Genomic DNA, 19676 nt, shown 5'->3' with positions numbered 1-19676 from the left:
ATATTAGGGCTTGTTTATAGGGAGAAGTTGACCAGAATCCTTATAGTGCAATTGCTCCCTATTTGAGAATCCTATTCTTCATGTAGACAAACCCTTGGCCAAAGCAAACTGAAGTCACTGGAAAAAATTCTCTCTGACTTCTGTGGGCTTTGGACTAGGCCGTTAAGGCTTATGCTACCTGGAGATGTTGCACTGACTTCATAATGGAGCTTATTTCCGCTCATAATCATTACTGGCTCAGAGATGTTTGCAGGATCAGGCCCTTAAAAGGCCCGCTTCCAAATTCAGCGAGAGCCTGCGCCAAAGCCTAGTGAAAGCAACGGAAAGACTGTCATTGGCTTCAGTGAGCTTCGTGTCAAGCCCTCAGTGCAGAAAGAACGTAATAAAAGAGCCCGAGTCTTCTGTGAATTTAGAAAGCTGCAAACATCACTTGAGTGCAAGTTACAGCAGGGCAAAGCAAAGAAGATTTTTTTTTTTTTTTTTTTTTTACTAATTACGGCAGAGTTGAAACCAAAATTCATGGCACTCAAGGGTTTTTTGATCCTTAAATCGGACATGTACGCACACAGATGCACACACAGAGAGAAATAAGTACAAAGAAAACTGATTTTTTTGCAGATCTGTTTATATCCTACACAACTATTCACGAACAGCAGCCAGAATAAAATAGTTTGCATTTCCCCAGACACGTGCCAAAGATTTTTGTAACTTTGAATTCCTTTCTCTGCTCTAAGTGCCTGTTTAAATGTGGGCTGCTAGAGAGGAAGAGGCGAGAATACAATCTTCGATTACTTAATATTAGCAATAGGGCTAAGATGTGGTTTTGTTTTCAATGTTCCTTCCAGGGCAAGGCACTGACCAGTCAGAATGAGCACAGTGCTCACTATTAATATTATGAATATTTTGTGTTTATTATTATGACATATCAATTCTTTACAATTTCATACCCAGAAAGCTATTTTAGAATTGCAAAGTGACTCATTTTATACTTCAAAATATTTCTCAAGAAAGCTACACACCCAAATGTGTGTTTGCTTATATATGTGCATTTAGCAATATTTTATTTTAGAAATGAGAAAATCCTTTACTTCGGTAGCAATCTTTCTGGTTAGAAGAATATAAGCTCAGTATGAAATGAGACTAGCAGTAAAATCAAATACAGAAAACCATCTTACCATTCCTCTTTGTTTCTGGAATGATCATTTCTGGAAGGGTCTTCTGGTAAAACATTTTTCTTATTCTTATTAAAATGAGTTTAGCTGCAAAATGGTTTTGATGCCAGCATACATGCTTCAAGTTATTAAAGCAATGTGTACCTAAACATTACAAAAAATTGCCTGAAATGTGATGGAATTAAAATGATAAGGAATGACATGAAATAATGAGATATAATTATATCTATTTTGTATACTGACATTACCTCAAATTTATCCAGGGGCTATTATATAATGCTGAAAGCTGATTTGATTTTTCATATTGTACCTATCTGGACTCAGGAATAAAATCACCCTAGGACACATGGAAAGTTGTTTTTCACTTCCATTTACCTTAAAGCCCCACAAGTCCCAGGTGTGAAACCTGCCTGAGTTCAAAATGGATTTCCATTGTTTGTCTGCCAGTAGCTAGGACAAGCGAACTAAGGTGCAACAAGCATTGGCAGAAGGGGGAAAAATCCAAACAAATCTAGCGTGAAATATGCAGTTGGATTTGTGTGCAGTGACTCAAGATCTTGAGCACCAACCTTAGGGCACCCTGTCAGGAAACAGGAAACAAACCCCAAATTGGCTGAGAGGTCTATACACCTCTACCTCAATATAATGCTACCCAAAATAACACGAATTCGGATATAACGTGGTAAAGCAGTGCTCCGGGGGGGTGGGGCTGCGCACTCCGGTGGGTCAAAGCAAGTTCAATATAACGCGGTTTCACCTATAACGCGGTAAGATTTTTTGGCTCCCGAGGACAGCATTATATCGAGGTAGAGGTGTACTTGGATTTCACCAACCAAATATCAGGTGTAAACTCCCCTCTCACAAGAACAGCCTTATCACAGAGTTACAGACAGTCCCCTTGGGTACTCCAATCTATTTTGCCACTCAGGTGAGCCTGCCTTTGTGCTAGATGGTTCCTTACACCAAAATTCACAACAATATTCAGGTTACTCCCAGTCCCAAAGGACCTGTCATTTACCCCAGGCCAATTGCACCTTAGATCTCACACCAAAGACAAGGCTTGTAGCCAATCCAATAGTAAACTATATACAGCTTTATTAACTCGGAAAAGGAAATTGGAGAATTATTTACAAGGTTAAAGCAGGTGAACATACACATGCAAATGAGTTCCAATCTTAAGTTTCAAAAAGAAATAGAAGCTTCTATGATAAGCAAGATCGAGATGACTTTTAGGGCTAACCCAGGCTGAGCCCTGGGGATCTCTTGCTCATGGCTAGCAAACGTTGCCTCTTAGGGTTTGTCTACACTACCCGCCAAATCGGCGGACAGCGATCGATCCAGCGGGGGTTGATTTGTCGCGTCTAGTCTAGACGCGATAAATCGACCCCCGAGCGCTCTCCCGTCGACTCCTGTACTCCGGCGCCGCGAGAGGCGCAGGCGGAGTCGACGGGGGAGCGGCAGCAGTCGACTCACCGCGGTGAAGACACCACGGTAGGTCGATCTAAGTATGTCGACTTCAGCGACGTTATTCACGTAGCTGAAGTTGTGTAACTTAGATCGATCCCCCCCCCCCACACACACACAGTGTAGACCAGGCCTTGGAGTCCAAGCAGCACAGAGATACAGTTCTTTCTAGTTAGGGGTTTTTATCTGCCTCCTTCCTTGGGCTCTGAGCTGCAAATTCAGCTGATGGGAGGAATACACATGAATGACTCAACTTCACAGATGGGAAGGGAGGGCAAAACAATCATCTTTTGTCCTCTTTAATGCCTCTCAATAGTCTGTCTAGTGTTGATGGTCCTTCCCCGTGGGGCAGGATGTAACACCTTCGGTTGGAGATCAGCACTTCACACTAGTTCATGTCTCTCTCCCGTCTGGTGATTTACGGAGTCACAGAGGCTCACAATACAACCGCTCAAATATTACTTTACAATAAGGGATAAAGATGCTATGCCTGAGATTAATGCCGGCGGCCACTCACAAGCAGTCCATAAAGTCTAAAGACATTCTTATAATGCTAATACCTGGTTCAACAATACTAATGCACAGGTGAGCCAGACTGTTTCCAGCTCGGTGTTTGTCAGTGGTCCATTGAAACATGGTGATGGTGGCCTGGTCTGCCCAGCGTCACAGTGTAGATATTAAATATCTGTGCAGTTCTGAAAAAGAGAAAGCCTAGCTGATTATGTCTGCGTTTGTCTTGACTTTTAGCCCAAAGTCAACTCAGTAATTAATACATGCCTAACTTTGGGCTTGATCCCCCAAGGGGGCTGAGAACTCTGGTTCAGCATGCGCGTAGTCCCATTGACTTCACTGGTACCACTCCTGTATTTAAGATTAAGCATATACTTAGGTGCGTTGCTGGCTCCAGGCCAGAGTGCTCCACCCCGGGCAGGATCAAGCCTTTGAAGCCCAGGAGTTTTTTTGTTCTTAAAGTTAGGCATTTGCTCAAGTACCTTGCTGAACTGACACCTTGTTGGCTAAGCTTAAGTGAAATATCAGCTTAATCCCTGATACATCTTGGGCTGATATATTGGACCTTAGTAGTATTAGTATAGCTTATTAATAAATCCATTGGAGGATAAACCCCAGGGCAGGAGAAGAACTATTTAAGCTAAAGAACAATATTGGCACAAGAGCAAATGGAGCTCAACCAGGCATGCATTTAGCTGGAACTGAGAAGAACGGTTCTAACCATCAGAGGAGGTAGGTTCTTGAACAAGTCTCCCAGTAGGAGCAGTACAGGGCAAACCACCTAATTGGTTTTAAGGTGGATCTCGATGCATTTATGAAGGGTTGCGTGTGATAGCAGGGAAATGGACTGGATGACCCACCAGGTACTGCTCCTGTCCTATGTCCCTATAGACGGTAGCACCTACAAGGTCACCTGTACCTCTTATTTCTCCCAGGAAGGGACTGACCGGCACAGGTGTTCTCTAATATGGCTTCTATTTTATTCCTATTACACACCCAGGCTGTGAGCCTCCACACAACAATGCATGGGGGTAGTTCCATTGAACTCAACGGGACTATTATCATTTATTTGCATTTTGGTGGCATCTAGAGGGTACTGGTGCCCCGTCGTGTTTGGGGCAGCACATGCTCAAAACAAAAATATAGTCCCTGCCCCGAAGAGTCTAATATCTAAGGTCCCTATTCAGCAAGATTTCAGTGGGACCAGTTATGTTCATTCCGTCAGGCCCATGTTTAAGTCCCTGGTTGAGTCAGAGCCTAATTATGTACTCAGGCTGGTACAAAATTTTCCATGAAAAGATTTTCTCAATGGAGAATGGCACGTTGACAAAATAAAAGTTGTAGCGAAACAAAGAAAGAAAGAAATTGGGTTTAATTGAAAACCAGTAACCCTGATCATTTTTGGCTTCCCCCCCCCCCCAAAACATTTCTTTTCCATCTAAAAATGAACGTTTTCAGCCAAACCCCCAAATGTGTTGAAGAAAATGACAAAAATGTCCATTTTCATAGAAATTTTTCATGGTGGGAAAATAAAAGATTTCCTGGCTTACTTTCTTCTACAAAAACAACAAGGAGTCCGGATAAGAAGTGGGTTTTTTATCCATGAAAGCTTATGCCCAAATAAATCTAGGTTTCAGAGTAGCAGCCGTGTTAGTCTGTATCTGCAAAAAGAACAGGAGGACTTGTGGCACCTTAAATTTGTTAGTCTCTAAGGTGCCACAAGTACTTCTGTTCTTTTTCCAAATAAATCTGTTAGTCTTTGAGATGCCACCAGACTCCTCGTTGTTTTTGTGGATACAGACTAACTCTGATACTTTCTTCTACAAAGCCACTCAAGTGCATACATGTTTGCGGGCTGGGCTATAGAGTGGAACTCTTTTTTGTGGACACGGAAACCGCTAAAGAGTTGAAAAAAATATTTTCCATGTGCTTCTTTTTGTGCAAAAATAATCTGTCCAATTCAACCTGAAACTCAGTGTCCGTTACTGAGCTTTCATCCTCCTTTGAGTAAACAATTAAATGATCAGAAACAAATGGAGTGGCTCTATCTTGCAACCTTTAAATTGCTTTGGATTTTTCAGCAGTGGCAGGTAAGACTTGAGACATCTTGCTTTCCCAGTTCCTTCAAAGAATGTATCAATCCCCTGTCACTGGAATAGGTTGTGGTTGTCTGGCTGTCTCTCTCTCATAAGCAGCTGCCTACTAAAAATAACAAATCAACGATTCACAGAAAAAAAATCAATATCTGTCTTTTGAAACTAGACAGGGGGAAATTAATGCAAAGGGACTGCCCTCATGAACCATCAAAACATAGGGAGAGGCTAAATTTGCTAACGATTCTGTGATTTCCTCATGTTGAGACGTTAGAAAATCATTTCGTTGTCAAATAACGCTGCTTGTGGCTCATTTTTAACGTGTTTTGACTTAGTTACATGTTTCATTTAACAGATGGACTAAACTTCCCTGTAGGCTTTCAGAAAACACAGCAGCCTGCGGAATAGTAGCACCCAGGGTTTGTTCTAAAACCCACGGCAGCCGGGGTCTTGGAACCTGGGGCTGCACTCCACAGGCCTCAGAGCCCGAGCTCCAGCCCACGCCACGCCATCCACATTGCTGCGTATAACACCAGAGCGTGAGCTCAAGTCTGTAGACCCGGGATCTGAGACTTGCTACCATGGGTTTTAAAATGCCCCGTAGACATATCCTGAGAGGCCTTAAGTGAGATTGGAGCCCCATTGTGCTAGATGCTGTACAAATACATAAGAAGCTTACAGTCTAAGTAGGCAAAGTGTAGGAGGGGAAACTGAGGCATGGGACGGGGAAGTGACTTGCCCAAGGTCACGCAGCAGGCCAGTGGCAGAACCCAGGTCTCTTGACTCCCAGTCCTGTGCTGTAGCCATATAGAGCACTTGCTTCTTTTTTTATGGGGCTAGATTCTGACCTCAGTTAGACTGGAGTAACTCCATTGATTTCAACAGCGTTCCTTCAGACTCACACCCCGGTACCTGAGATCAGAATCTAACCCATAATATCTGCTCTCTCTCCGGCCTTGTCCACTTTCAGACTACTGGCAATTGACCCATTGTCCTAGCACTAACTGTAGAGTGTGCCCTCCCCAGCCAGGCTGTTCCACCACCGGGAAGCAGTGACTTCTGGGAGCCCAGAGGAACGGTGGGGAAAGAAGTCACATTCCCATCATGCTTAGGAAACTCCCATCCCTTGGAGCCAGAGGACAGTTTCTAGCAATGGAAAGAGAATGCTTGCTCAGATAGAGAGGTTTCCAGGGCAGTGTTGAAAAGCAGTGATGAGGCGCTGGAAGGAGCTGGTAGAGGGTGTTTTGTCAGTATCTCTGGAGAACAAGAGACTGAGACCACCAGCTCCCAGAAGTCATCACTGGACAATCACGCACTCACCACCACCTGGGAAAGATGGCTGGGTGCAGCACGTGGGGATGATCTTCAAGCAGATAAAGCAATGCTTTTGGGTCTGGGCCGCGGGCAGTGGTGAGCATGAGTTGTTCTTGAGGCTGGAGATGAGAAGCAGTGGCTGCATAACTTCAAGGTGAAGGAGGAGACGGTGTAGAGGGCGCTAGCCCTGAGGTTATCAGGCCAGACCAGGAGGCTGAGAGATCTCCTGGCTCAGAACTGGTGACTGCCCCATGGAAGCTGGCTGGGCCGATAGTCACCAGTTTGGGGCTGGGAAGCCCACAGTGCCTGCTGTCATGGTGGAGGCGCTCTTTCAGGAACCACGGTCTTCTGGCTATGACCGCAAACTCAGGAGAGCTGTCCTCAATTCTCGGCTCTGCCACAGCCTTTCTGGGTAGCCTTGGGCAAGTCACTTAATCGTTCAGTGTCTCCGTTTCCAATCTGTAAAATGGGGCTAATAATCCTTCCTTTCTGCCACCTTTTGTCTGCATTGTCTATGTACATTAAAAGCTCCTTGGGGCAGTGAGCTTCTCTTCCTAGCCACTCGCCTGAGAAGGGGTGAAAGGCCTGGGGAAAAGCTCGGAGGGAGCTCAGGAGAAAGGGGCCGTCCTAAACAACTATTGCCTGATGCCACTGTGTCGAGTGGATGGGGGAGGAGTCAGATTTTCGGGTGCCTTTAATCTCTCAGGAAATGACTGCTGGAACTGTCTGTCCTCAGTTTGCATCATCCCTCTCATTCCCAATCTCTGCCTGTCTCCTTTCCTCGGCCTCTTGAGCATTGCTCATTTCAGCCCCAAAGTTACTTACATCCCCTGAAAAATTTGCACCCCCCCCTCACTTTTATTGCAGAAAATTATGTACAGCAGAAATAAGGAAGCACGAAACTGACCTGGCCGAAGGAGTTGTTTCCAGGAAATGGAGGAATCCCACAACCTTTTAAGTTTCCTAAATGAATAATTTTTTGTGGATCTCTTTGTCACACATTGGGGCCTAGGCAGGTTCAGAAGTTTGCTTAGGATGGTGCCCAGTTCTCTCTCATTATCTGCATTTTAGCTAAAACTGCACAAGGGGCATTTTCCATTTATGACAAAGGTACGTAGGCCCAGATCCTCAAAGGTATCCAGGTGCCTAACTCCCATTGGCCTAAACACCTTTGAGGATCGGGGGCCCTGGGAATCTTTTGTCTGTGACCTACATATTTCCCCCTCACATTCTATATCTCTTATTTAAAAGAATGCAGAATCTCATGTAAATAGGCTGGATGCATGGACAACATACCCCCACCTCCTCAGCTAGTGTGAGTCAGCCTGGCTCCATCAACCGCAGTGGTGCCACACAGATTGACACTTGTAAAATGATGTAACCTATCTCTTAAATTAGCTTCTGTACCAGATGACTGGAGGATAGCTAATGGGATGCTGATTTTTAAAAAAGGCTCCAGAGGTGATCCTGGCGATTACAGACCAGTAAACCTAACTTCAGTAGCAGACAAATTGTTTGAAACTACAGTAAAGAACAGAATTATCAGACACATAGATGAACACAATTTGTTGGGGAAGGATCAATACTGCTTTTGTCAAGGAAAATCGTGCCTCGCCGATCTATTAGAATTCTTTGAGAGGGTCAACAAACGCGGACAAAGGTGATCCAGTGGATATAGTGTACTTGGACATTCAGAAAGCCTTTGACAAGGTCCCTCATCAAAGGCTCTTAAGCAAACTAAGCAGTCTGGACAAGATGGAAGGTTCTCTCATGGATCAGTACCTGGTTAAAAGACAGGAAACAAAGGGTAGGAATAAACAGTCAAATTTCAGAATAAAGAGAACAGTGAATAGTGGGGTCCCCCAGGGATCTGTACTGGGACCTGTACCGTTTAACATATTCATAAATTACCTGGAAAAAGGGGTAAACAGGTGGCAATGTTTGTGGATGATACAAAATTATTCAAGCCAGTTAAGTCCAAAGCAGACTGCGAAGAGTTACAAAGGGATCATACAAAACTGGGTGACTGGGCAACAAAATGGCAGGTGAAATTCAATGATGATAAATGCAAAGTAATGCACATCAGAAAACATAATCCCAACTATACATACAAAATGATGGGGCCTAACATAGCTGTTACCACTCAAGAAAGAGATCTTGGAGTCATTGTGGATAGTTCTCTGAAAACAACCACTCAATGTGCAGCGGCAGTCAAAAAACCTGGAGAATATTAGGAACCATTGGGAAAGGGATAGATAATAAAACAGTAAATATCATAATGCCACTATGTTAATCCATGGTACACCCACACCTTGAATATTGCGTGCAGTTCTGGTCACCCCATTTTATAAAAGCTATGCTGTGTTAGAAGTCTAGTCCGAAGGAGATTAGCTGGGAAGGCATAATACAGTTATATTGCAAATGAAACACGTGAGGCCAGGGCAGTCTAGTTCAAGGGGCGTTAGATAGCAACATTGTAAGCCTGCAGGCTGTCTGCAATTTATGCCTAAACCTTTATTGATTAGTGCAGTAGTGCGAGGCTGTGGAACTCCTTGCCAATGGAGACCAGACTGAGTCCGAAGTTAGGGCACAATGCTACCTCTGTGCGCTGGCTTTTCTCCCATAACAATGGGAGCAGGTCCTCCTAGAAGCGAACCTTCTAAACGATGCCACGCAGGCTAGCTAAAATGAGAGAAGGGAGAGGAGGTCCTCCTGTGGCCAGAAATGTATGTGACCCCTTGTAGAATTATTTCTGTCCATGTGTGTATGCTCGTGACTGCATTAGAAATGCAGCCAGAGATCCCCAGTCTTTTCATCCTCTGCTGCTTTGCCCGATGCTGGTGTGAAAGTCCATTGTAAGGATCTTTCATTGGCTAGTCCCTTGCCTTAGCGCCCAAGCAAACAGAGCTCAGGTCACCCTTAGCTCAGCCAAGGCTCTCTTTGGAAGTGTTCATGGAAGCCTACAGCAAAAAGTAAGCATAGAGCTCCCTCTAGGGGCCAGCTGAGGCCCATGCAGCACAAAGGATAGTATCAAAGGCCATCACAAGAATCAACGGGCATTAGCCATTTGTGCCTTTGAAAATCTCCACCCTTGTCCATGCTAGAAGTTTTCCCTAACAACCTTTGTTCCCACCCTTGGTACCAGGGACTCTAATGATCCACATCTTTCTCCCACCCCAACACCTTATGTCTCATGTTTGCAAGAATGAGGTTCACATCTCTTGACAACTTTCCCCATGTCGGGGCTCAAGCGGCTGCTGGTATTTAATCAACTCCTGGTTAGGTTTCCTCTGAGCAAGGATGAGGCAACACAGTGGTTTAAAAAGCCAGGGGCCTGTTCCCACCAGTGGAGCTGTGCTGGGGAATTTAAGCTGCAGGAGCAAAATCTCCTCTTATAGGGATCTTGGCTCTCTCTAAAGAGAGAGGCTATAAAAATGTAGCCAAGTCATTTTGTTTTAAAAAACACATCTTTAGAATTTGTCCTGTCTACCCCCATAGCTAACCGTCTCTTTATCTCTCCACCCAGAGCACAACCATCAGCTGTCGATCTATCTGTCTAGCTGTCTCCGCCCATCATAATCATCTCTCTAACTATGTAGCCATCCCCGTGCATAGCCACCTATCTGTCCGACTGTCTAGCGTCTCCTCAGGTCAGCTTCAACTGCAATTCAATTTAGGGAGAGATTTTCATGGTGCCCAAGGGATTTAGATGCACAAGTCTTGTTGCCTTTCTGTGAGATTTGTGCTCCTAAACCCATTTGATGCTGTTGACAAATTCCCCTTGAAACTGTTTTTGCCACTAACGGGAAGGTGAGCCATGTGTGTGACAGACAGGCTGGAGGGGAGTCATAAGGGGAAGGGAAAAGCAGCCACACTGGGTCAGACCAAAGGTCCATCTAGCCCAGTGTCCTGTCTTCCGCCAGTGGCCAGTGCCAGGTGCCCCAGAGGGAATGAACAGAACAGGGAATCATCAAGTGACCCATCCCCTGTCGCCCATTCCCAGCTTCTGGCAAACAGAGACCAGGGACACCATCCCTGCCAAAGGCAATTTGATGTATGCAAATATTTCCCTCCAGGTTGTTGCTGAGCTCATGCAGGCAGGGCTGGTTGGGAGTGCAACAAGTGTAGGGGGCAGAGGTGGAGAGCGCTAGAGCAGTGGGGAAATGGTAGGGTGAGAAACCCCACAGGCTACGTAGCAGGGTAGGACAGAGCTGTTGCTCCATCTCCATTCCTTACCTGCGCGAAGATTGGGACCAGCATCGGGGACCCCACGCTACACCAAAGAGGAGATGTAGTCCACAGTGCGCCTGCCAGCAACCTGCTGCCTCTGTGCTCCCTGCATTCACTGCCCAGAGCCACCATTCTAGCTGTGGGCGAGAGGGCATGGCCAGCATCTGAAGCTGCTTCAGGACAAGAGATAGACAGGCTCTGCTCTCAGGGGGCACCGTGGTGCTCGGCAAGGTGACACCTGCTGTCTTGATACCAGCTGGAGGAATTCCGGTGTGGAATGGGGTCGACGGGGCCACGGAGCCTGCTTCAGCTGCAGGGAGCGGAGATAACCAGCCTTCCAGTAACTCCAGCTGAGCCACCAGGTGGATGTTCCCTCTTCAAGTGAAGCTGTTCAGGTTGAGAGGGATATGAAGGGAGCCTGAGGCTTCCCTAATGGGAATGTGACACTTGGACAATTTATATATCACCTCCCCCAGGAGCTCCAGACCTGAGTGGTCTACACACGCCAGTTCTATTCTATTCTATATGCCACGCTTATCAGTGGGTCGTCCGAGCGCCTGCCAGTCGGGCTTTAAGCGATGTGACTGTCAGGTCTGGTTTGTTCTCTCTCTCATCCTCTTCCAGGGGGAGAAGTATGTGCAGTGCAGTGTTTTGTTGTGGTAGGGATTTTTTTTTAATATCCACACTGCTCTATGTTTATATCAGGGAAGGCAGGTCAGAGGAATGTCACTTAACGTGAAGGAGGAGAGGTTTGGGATGGTCCGTAGTTCCCGGGGGAGTTCGTTCCACGGGCTCAGACTGGCCCCTGAGAAAGTTCTGTCTCCTGCACAGATCGGATTTACTCTGAGTTCCAATGTTCCAGAGGAATGAAGGGGGTGACCACATCTCAGGAAGGATGTGGACAAATTGGAGAAAGTCCAGAGAAGAGCAACACAAATGATGAAAGGTCTAGAAAACATGAGCTATGAGGGAAGATTGAAAAAATTGGCTTTGTTTAGCCTGGAGAAGAGAAGACCGAGAGGGGACATGAGAACAGTTTTCAAGTACATAAAAGGAGGAGGGAGAAAAATTGTTCTTGTTAGGTTAACCTCTGAGGATAGGACAAGAAGCAATGGGCTTAAACTGCAGCAAGGGCGGTTTAGGTTGGACATTAGGAAAAACTTCATAACTATCAGGGTGGTTAAACACTGGAATAAATTGCCTAGGGAGGTTGTGGAATCTCCGTCACTGGAGATTTTTAAGAGCAGGTTAGACAAACACCTGTCAGGGATGGTCTAGATAATATTTAGTCCTGCCACAAGTGCAGGGGACTGGACTAGACGACCTCTCCAGGTCCCTTCCAATGGGGGTGGCGGGGGTGAGCTTTCAACCAAAGGAGACTGCGCCATGGTTGCAAACTCTTCCGAATACTTTCCTCTGTCCACCAGCTTCAGCTCTGTCTTGCTTGGGTTCAGTGTCAGCCAGCTATTCTTCATCCATGAGCGGATCTCACCCAACCACTGGGCCATCTTGGTGGTTATGGCCGGTTGCCTGTGGTGAAGGATAGGGAGAGCGGTGTGCCAGCTGCATATTGCTGGCTTGCCAGTCCATGTCGTCTGACCAGTTCACCTGCGGGCTGCATGGAGACACTGAAAGGGACCGGCGAGAGAATTGATCCTTGTGGGACTCCACAAGGGAGGGGTCTGGTGGTGGAGGTGCAGTTTCCCATCGCTACTCAATGGGTGCTTTCCTCCAGAAAGGACTCAAGAGGTTGTACATTACCCTGGACGCCTGCCATCTCTCTCAGGGGAGACAGCAGTATCTTGTGATAATAACAACAGGTCATATCTCAAGTGGAACTCAGCACCTGCAGCTCACACTGATGTCAATGGGAATTGCTGATGCACTCAGAGGGTGCTCACGGCTTCTCAGGCTAACACTAATAATGTAACGTAAAAAGACCGGTGACCATCTAAAATACCCTGGAGGTCACGATGGTGCATGAGGCAGCTACTCAGAACTTCACAGCTACAGGAGGAGATAACTCAGATCCTCCTGTTCTGAAAGCACAGTCCCTACCATTTGAACAAAAGGAGGATCACCACTAGCTGTTAGCAGTACAGGGCCCATGACACCCAGGCAAGCAGTCCTGATTCCAAGGCAATGATTCACTTTCTCTCCACAGTGGAGGGATCCAGCAAAGCTCTAGGAAATCACCTTTATTCTATTAACATATCTGAATATTCTTAATACAGTGAAAAGAACAGGCCTCTAATCCCAGCCGACAATTCTCCTGCTTGGCTCTGGCGGTAGCTGGAAGAACACAAGTAAGTGAAGAGTTTAAGCAGCAATTCGTTCCCCTCCCTCCCCAAAAGGTGATTCGAACCAGTCTAGACAACTGTGCTTCGGCGCTAAGATAATTAGGTGATTTAGAGATGCTTTTCCCGGCTCACATCAAACGACTTTAATGGGGCTTCCTTGAGTGCGTGTGTTTGGTGGACGCGTTATTGCTTATAAACGCTGCATCTATTCCCCAGTCACTGTCAGAAAAAATAATTCTCTGAGAAAGGGTTATTCATGCTCAGCCATTGGTTTCTATTTATTCCACGGTGCATATAACAGAGCAAACAGCCCCTGGAGGGGAAAGGCAGCATGAGAGCAAGGCATGGAACTTCCAAATTTGGGATAAACATTTCGTCATGGCCCCATAATGCCCCATTGCTGGCTGTTGATTCATGGTACACGTGAGTCCCAGGTATTAGTATCGGGTGTGTCTTTATCAAAGGCTGGGGGAGGAGGGGAAATCATGGTGGAATGATGGTAGAAGTCTGATGAAGTCTCTATTGCAAGTGAGATCTGGTGTGCCTGGTGCTCCAGTGCAGACCCCCACCGTGCACAGGGGGAGGGTATGTGTGGGGGCTCTGTTGCTAATTAGTTCCAAACTCCCGCCCCTGGCTTGAGGGTAGAGACCCCTCCTCCAGCCTTTGGGGAGGCAGGAATTCACCCAGAAATCAGCCCAGCACCGCTATCAGTAACGAATGATCAGCTCCATTCGCAAGGGGACCCTTTATCAGCAAACACACAAGCCGAGTGCCCTCCCCACTCCAGCATCAGGCCTTCACTCGCCAATCAGGGGCCTTGTTTCCTTTGGGCTCAGATTTGGAGCAGGATCCCCAGGGCCTGTCCCCCAGCTCCGAGTTCAGACTCTCAGGGGACGTCTATGCTGCAGCTGGGAACACCTTTCCTGCACAGGTCGACAGACACAGGAGTGCTAAAAATAGCAGCCTGAACAAAAGCCCCCTGAATAAAAACCCACCTGCTACCCAAATGCAAGCTCCCACCCCCAGTACAAACCGCCTGCGCCCCAGGGGCACACTTGGGTGGCTAGCCCGAGCTGCAGCCTGTGCTGCCCTGGCCACACTGCGACTTCCAATGCGCTGGCTCGAGCAGAGCTTGTGCATGTCTGTCTACACTCTCAGCTTGTCCCGGCAGCAGCGGCACATGGCAGAGAGTATCTCACCAGGGCTCCAGGGAGGAATCGAGGGGCCAGTTTCTGCTGTCTGCCCATCCCCAGTCATTTAGGAGTCAGGGGTCAGGGCAAGCCACTGCTGCTGCTCTGTGGAGGGGCCGGCAGCAGAGGATCTGTGAACCGGTGTTTTAAATCCGTAGCAGGCAGCCAGGCCGGAGGGGTTCTGGCTCGTCTTGGACCGGGGGAAATAAGGGGAAATGAAAAAGCCCTCCCCAGCATTTCAGGCTGGCGAGCCCAGGGAATAACCAGGATGGGGAGTGCTTCTCCCGAGCCGGGGCGGAGCTTAGCACAGAGAGTGGCAAAATGCAGGTCACCTCATTCCTGTGTGCCGGGGGAGCCACGCTGGAAAGATTCACGAAGCATTGGCCTGCGGGGAGGAAGGAGGGAGCCGTCTGTTGTCTCTCGATGTAGGCTTAGATGGGAAGCTCCCTGGGGCTGGGATCATCTTGTGGTTCTGTGTCTGTACAGCGCTGAGCTCCGAGGGGACCTGGCCCATGAATAAAGGTGGGATCGCTCCTAAAAACTGGGATGAGCCTTTAATTCCCCAAAGGGCTGTCACACAGAGTCCCCCCCATTGCAACCCCCCGCTGAGACACCCCCACTTAGACACATCTCTTATCCTCCCATTCGCTCAGCCCCCTGCCCCCATTGACCCCTTTCTCTAATCCCGCCCCACATTTAGCTCCCACATTCTGGCCTCACCACCTTCCCTGTTAGCTGCTGCTGTCCCCTCCCCCTCTCCCCCCAGGGTTCTGTGCCGCTCCGGGGCCAGCCACGGGGAGCAGAGACAGAGTGGGCACCACTGCCACCTCGGGGGGCAGAGAGGAGCTACTGAAGCCAGGCCAGCAGCTCAGCTGGCTGGGTGAGGACCCAGCTGAGCTGTGGGCAGGCGTGACAGGGTTACCAAGCGTGTCTACATCATGCAAGATGTGAGACATTTGGCCGCCCCGCGGTAGCGCCTAGAGGCCCCTGACACCCAGTGCTAGGTGCTGTACAAACATACAATAGCCCCCTTACAATCGAAGCATTAGATGAGAGACCATAGGCGGAAGGGGGGAGCCCAAGGGAACAGCAGGACCACTCAGATTGACCCGATAAGCAGTGGTCACAGCACACCATTGTCACTGTTTGTGGCCGGGTGACCTGGAGTCACACTGACACACGTGGGTGCCCTGACAATGGCATGAACCCCTACAGGCTTTGAGTAGGCCCAAGGTTCCAGCCCCCGATCATCCCCTGAGACTGTGTGCCCTTCCTACCCATCCACAGAGCACTGAGTAAATAGTATATTGTTTTCCTTGTGCTTCCCCGTCTGTCTGTATCCATCTGCTGTCGCTTCTCTTCCACTTAGATTGTAAGTCACCTGGGGCAGGGACTGTCTTTTTCTTCTGTGTTTGTACAGCGCCAAGCACAAAAGGGTGCTGGTCCGTGAGCAGAGCTACTGCAATACAAATGAATAATAATATCAGGGTCAATGTATATCCTGACCATTAAACCCTTTCTCCTGGATCTTTATTTCCGCCTGAAGAGAGAGAGAGAGAGAGAGTGTGTGTGAGTGTGTGTGTGTGTGATGGAAAGTTCTAAAGCCCCCAAAGTTTTAGAAACTCATCAGCTAAATGATTTTCCTCCCCTTGATAAAAAAGCAGATAGGAGAGGGCTGTCCAGCCAAATCCAACTTGAGGAGCCTTTAGGAAGCTCTTGAATTCATCTTGAAAGGGTGGGGCTTAATCTAACTCTAATCTTTAGCTGTCCGCCCCTCAGCGGCGAACCAGTCCAGGCTTGATTTGTAACTCTCGCTGGTGTGGTGGCCACAGAGCCCGTGTTCTCCAGTCCTGGCCTCGGCTCAGCACTCTCCGCTTTGTTTCGGGGTGAATACCCTGCTCCCTGGTCTGTATCTGCACGGGGTGCCATCAGCTGTGGAGCCAGAAAGAGACGTGGAAATATGGACCTTCACAGGTCACCACAGCTCGACCAGTTCAAAGCTTCTGTGAAGATCAGAAGAGACCATCATCTGAGCGTCTCCGCGGACTTCTTGCATAGCCCGGGACAGAGCCCCTCTCCCAGTGATCGCTGGTCAAGCCCGTACCTTCTGTCTGAGTTACGCTACCATCCCTTCTGGGCTGGAAGATTCCAAGTGGCGAAGAATCCGCCATGTCCATCGGTAAGTTCTTCAAGTGGTTAATTATCCTCACTGTTAAAAATGTGCCCCTCATTTCCAGTATGAATTTGTCTAACTTCCATTTAAAGAGCCATCTCCTATTAGAAATCCCTTCCTAGATAAGTTCACACTTCTGCCCTTAGAAGAAACCAAGTCCCCGCACCAAAAAAACAACAACACCTAGCCCAGGCCTATGCACAGAGTCCCAGCAGTGTGGGGGGGTGCAGGTGTCACCAGGTCTGGGAGCCTTCTCCTCCCCAGGCCAGACGCTGAAATAAATTCACTGTCTCTCTTCGCCTCAGGGAGTCTCCATCTCTTTACAAATCTGAGCTGGCAACACACGTTTTCTCCTTTGCCTGGGCCTCTTCAGTGATCTTTCCTTCTGCTCTTGGCCTCTTGCCCGACTCATTTCATGCGCTGACCACGCAGTGGCTTGACGTGGTTTTTATGTCATAATTGATGTCCTGGGCTGCCTCGTATCATTTAATTGTGTAAAGCGTTTTGGGTGACAGGGGGTGTGTGTGTGTGTGAAAGATGCTGGCCGTGTGCACCAGGAGGGGGTCCTCAGTGGCCTACCTTGGACCCATTAGGAGCTGGGAGTTGGTCCATATGTCAGGGCAAAGGTCATTCCCCCAGCTTTGCAATCAAGGCTTGAGTTTAGTCTCTGACCTTGATGTCAGGCCATTTTCAGGCAAACAGACACAGCACCTTCTGTCAGCTTCCGGGATGGATTCCTGCAGTCCAGGGTCCCTGGTGCACTGTGACACAGGGACCAGGGCAGTGGCATGGTGCCACCTTCTCCCCCCAGGAGTAGCACAGGGTCTCTCCTCCCATCGGGAGCCTGAGTGGCGCCTCTCCCCTTCCCCAAAGAGAGGCAAGGGTGGCAGTGGGGGGTGGGGGACAATGCACAGCAACTGGGGCGTATCTGCTTGGATGGGGTTGGCTGGGTCCTCCAGGGCAGCGGGTCTCGGGGTTCACCCCCACAAGGCAGCCTCCCGCCCCTCAGGAGCTGTTGTCTCAGGCTTCTGGCAGACACAGGCAGATATCTCTGCGCCTCTGACACCCGGGTCACGTTTTCAAGTTTGTCTTCTCCACTGTGAGGGGGCTAGAATTTTCTTTTTGGAAGCTGAGAGTGTTGTAATCACCTGACTCCAAGTAAACTGACTCGGGTATAATTCACCTACCAGGATGAACTCAGTGAGTAGAACTCATTCATTTCTCAACTTGAATGTATTTATATTGACAGGGAGGGGGGGCAAGTGGGGCAATTTGCCCCAGGCCCTGGGTCCCGCAGGGGCCTGGGTCTTTGGTGGCGGAGGCCCTTCAGTCGCTTCGCGTCTTCAGCAGCACTGAAGGGCCCCCCGCCGCCGAAATGCCGCTGAAGACCCGGACCGTCGCCAGGTGAGTACAAGCGCCGCAGCTCCCCCGCTTTGCCCCAGGCCCTGAATCCTCTGGGCGGCCCTGTATATTGAATATGCCTATACTGAGCTCAGGGACAGATTAGGAATAACCAAAGAGTTATGTCTCTTCCCCTAAGAATCCACCCCTGATCTTACACCCAGCCCAGTGCATGCTGGGACAGGACTTTGGGGGTTCAGGGAATACTCTTGCAGTGCAGACACGCTCGAGAGAGCCTCCCGTATCAGGGATTACTGCATCTCAGTGCCTCGATTTAAGTCATTTAACCTCCCTGGGAAGGGCAGCTCTGCTCATAGACTGTAAAGTTGCATTGCCGAGTGTCCAGTGGCTCACAAGTAATGCAGCAATTGCCACGCAGTGTTGGCGTCTGTCGCTGTGGCAATGGGACTTGTGCCGCCCTCGAGTGATGGAGGCCTCTTTAAATGAAAGCCCCGAGACTTGATATTGGGGTTCATAATTGTGCCGCTGCCCGAGAGTCGCTGAGGTCATCAGGCACCTCCGCCCCTTAGCATGAGGAGGTCTTGCCATCAGCTTCTGTCAGTCCAGGCCACGGGAGACCTCGCTGTCTGGGGACAGTTTAGTGACAGTCACACGCCGCCCCCTGCATCCCTCTGCAGTGCTCAGCCCCTGGTCCACTGACCGCACACAGAGCTCTTAGATCTGCTGTTCCATCGTACACCCCAGACTCTGCCCGAGATCCCCACGCTCCTTAACACACATCGCCGAGATAGAGAGCAAGCGAACCCGGGAATGTGTTCGTCATCGAAGAACCGAGATTCGAGTGACAGAGAGTGCGGATGTTACATATAAAGCAAAATCATCACACACTTTCTGGGGCCTGAACAAGGCATCCCCCGAGCTCCGACGAGACACCTTACCCCAAGTCCTTTCCCCGGCGTTTTCAACCAGTTTGGCTGAGATCCCCCCTCCTAAGATCAAGTCCGCTGGCAGCTTGCCCATACAGATTAAAGGAATGAGGGTGGTACCCCCATACCCCTTCATTGTACCCCCCAGAGTTCATTTAGGATGACCAGACAGCAACTGGACACAGGATCCCAGCAGCGGTCGCACCAGTGCCAACTACAGAGATAAAACAACCCCTCTGTTCCTACTCGAGATTCCTCTGTTTCTGCATCCCAGGATCACATTAGTTTTTTGGGCCACAGCATCACAGTGGGAGCTCGTATTCAGCTGGTTATGCGCCACGACCCCCCAAATGTTTTTCAGAGTCCCTGCTTCCCAGGCTAGAGCCCCCCCAACCTGTTAGTATGGCCCACGTTCTTTGTTCCTAGATGGATACATTTACATTTAGCTGTATTACGATGCATAGTGTTTGCTTGCGGCCAGGTTACCAAGCAATCCAGATCAGTCTGAATCGGTGATCTCTCCTCTTCGTTGTTTACCACTCCCCTGCCAATTTTTGTGTCATTTGCAAACTTTATCAATGATGATTTTACATTTTCTTCCAGGTCATTGATAAAAATGTTACATAGTGTATGGCCAAGAATCAATCCCAGCAGGACCCCACTGGGAACAGACTCACTCAATGATGATCTGCTCTATTCTGCGCTGATTAGGCCCCAGCTGGAGTATTGTGTCCAGTTCTGGGCGCCACATTTCAGGAAGGATGTGGAGAAATTGGAGAAAGTCCAGATAAGAGCAACAAAAATGATGAAAGATCTAGAAAACATGACCTATGAGGGAAGATTGAAACAAATGGGTTTGTTTAGTCTGGAAAAGAGAAGACTGAAGGGGGGACATAACAGTTTTCAAGTACATAAATGGTTGTTACAAGGAGGAGGGAGAAA

This window comes from Terrapene carolina, unplaced genomic scaffold, assembly GCF_002925995.2.
Source record: "Terrapene carolina triunguis isolate 2854851 unplaced genomic scaffold, T_m_triunguis-2.0 Scaffold95, whole genome shotgun sequence".
Classification (NCBI taxonomy): domain Eukaryota; kingdom Metazoa; phylum Chordata; order Testudines; family Emydidae; genus Terrapene; species Terrapene triunguis.
The sequence above is the reverse complement of the archived record's forward strand: the minus strand, read 5'-3'. Positions refer to the sequence as shown.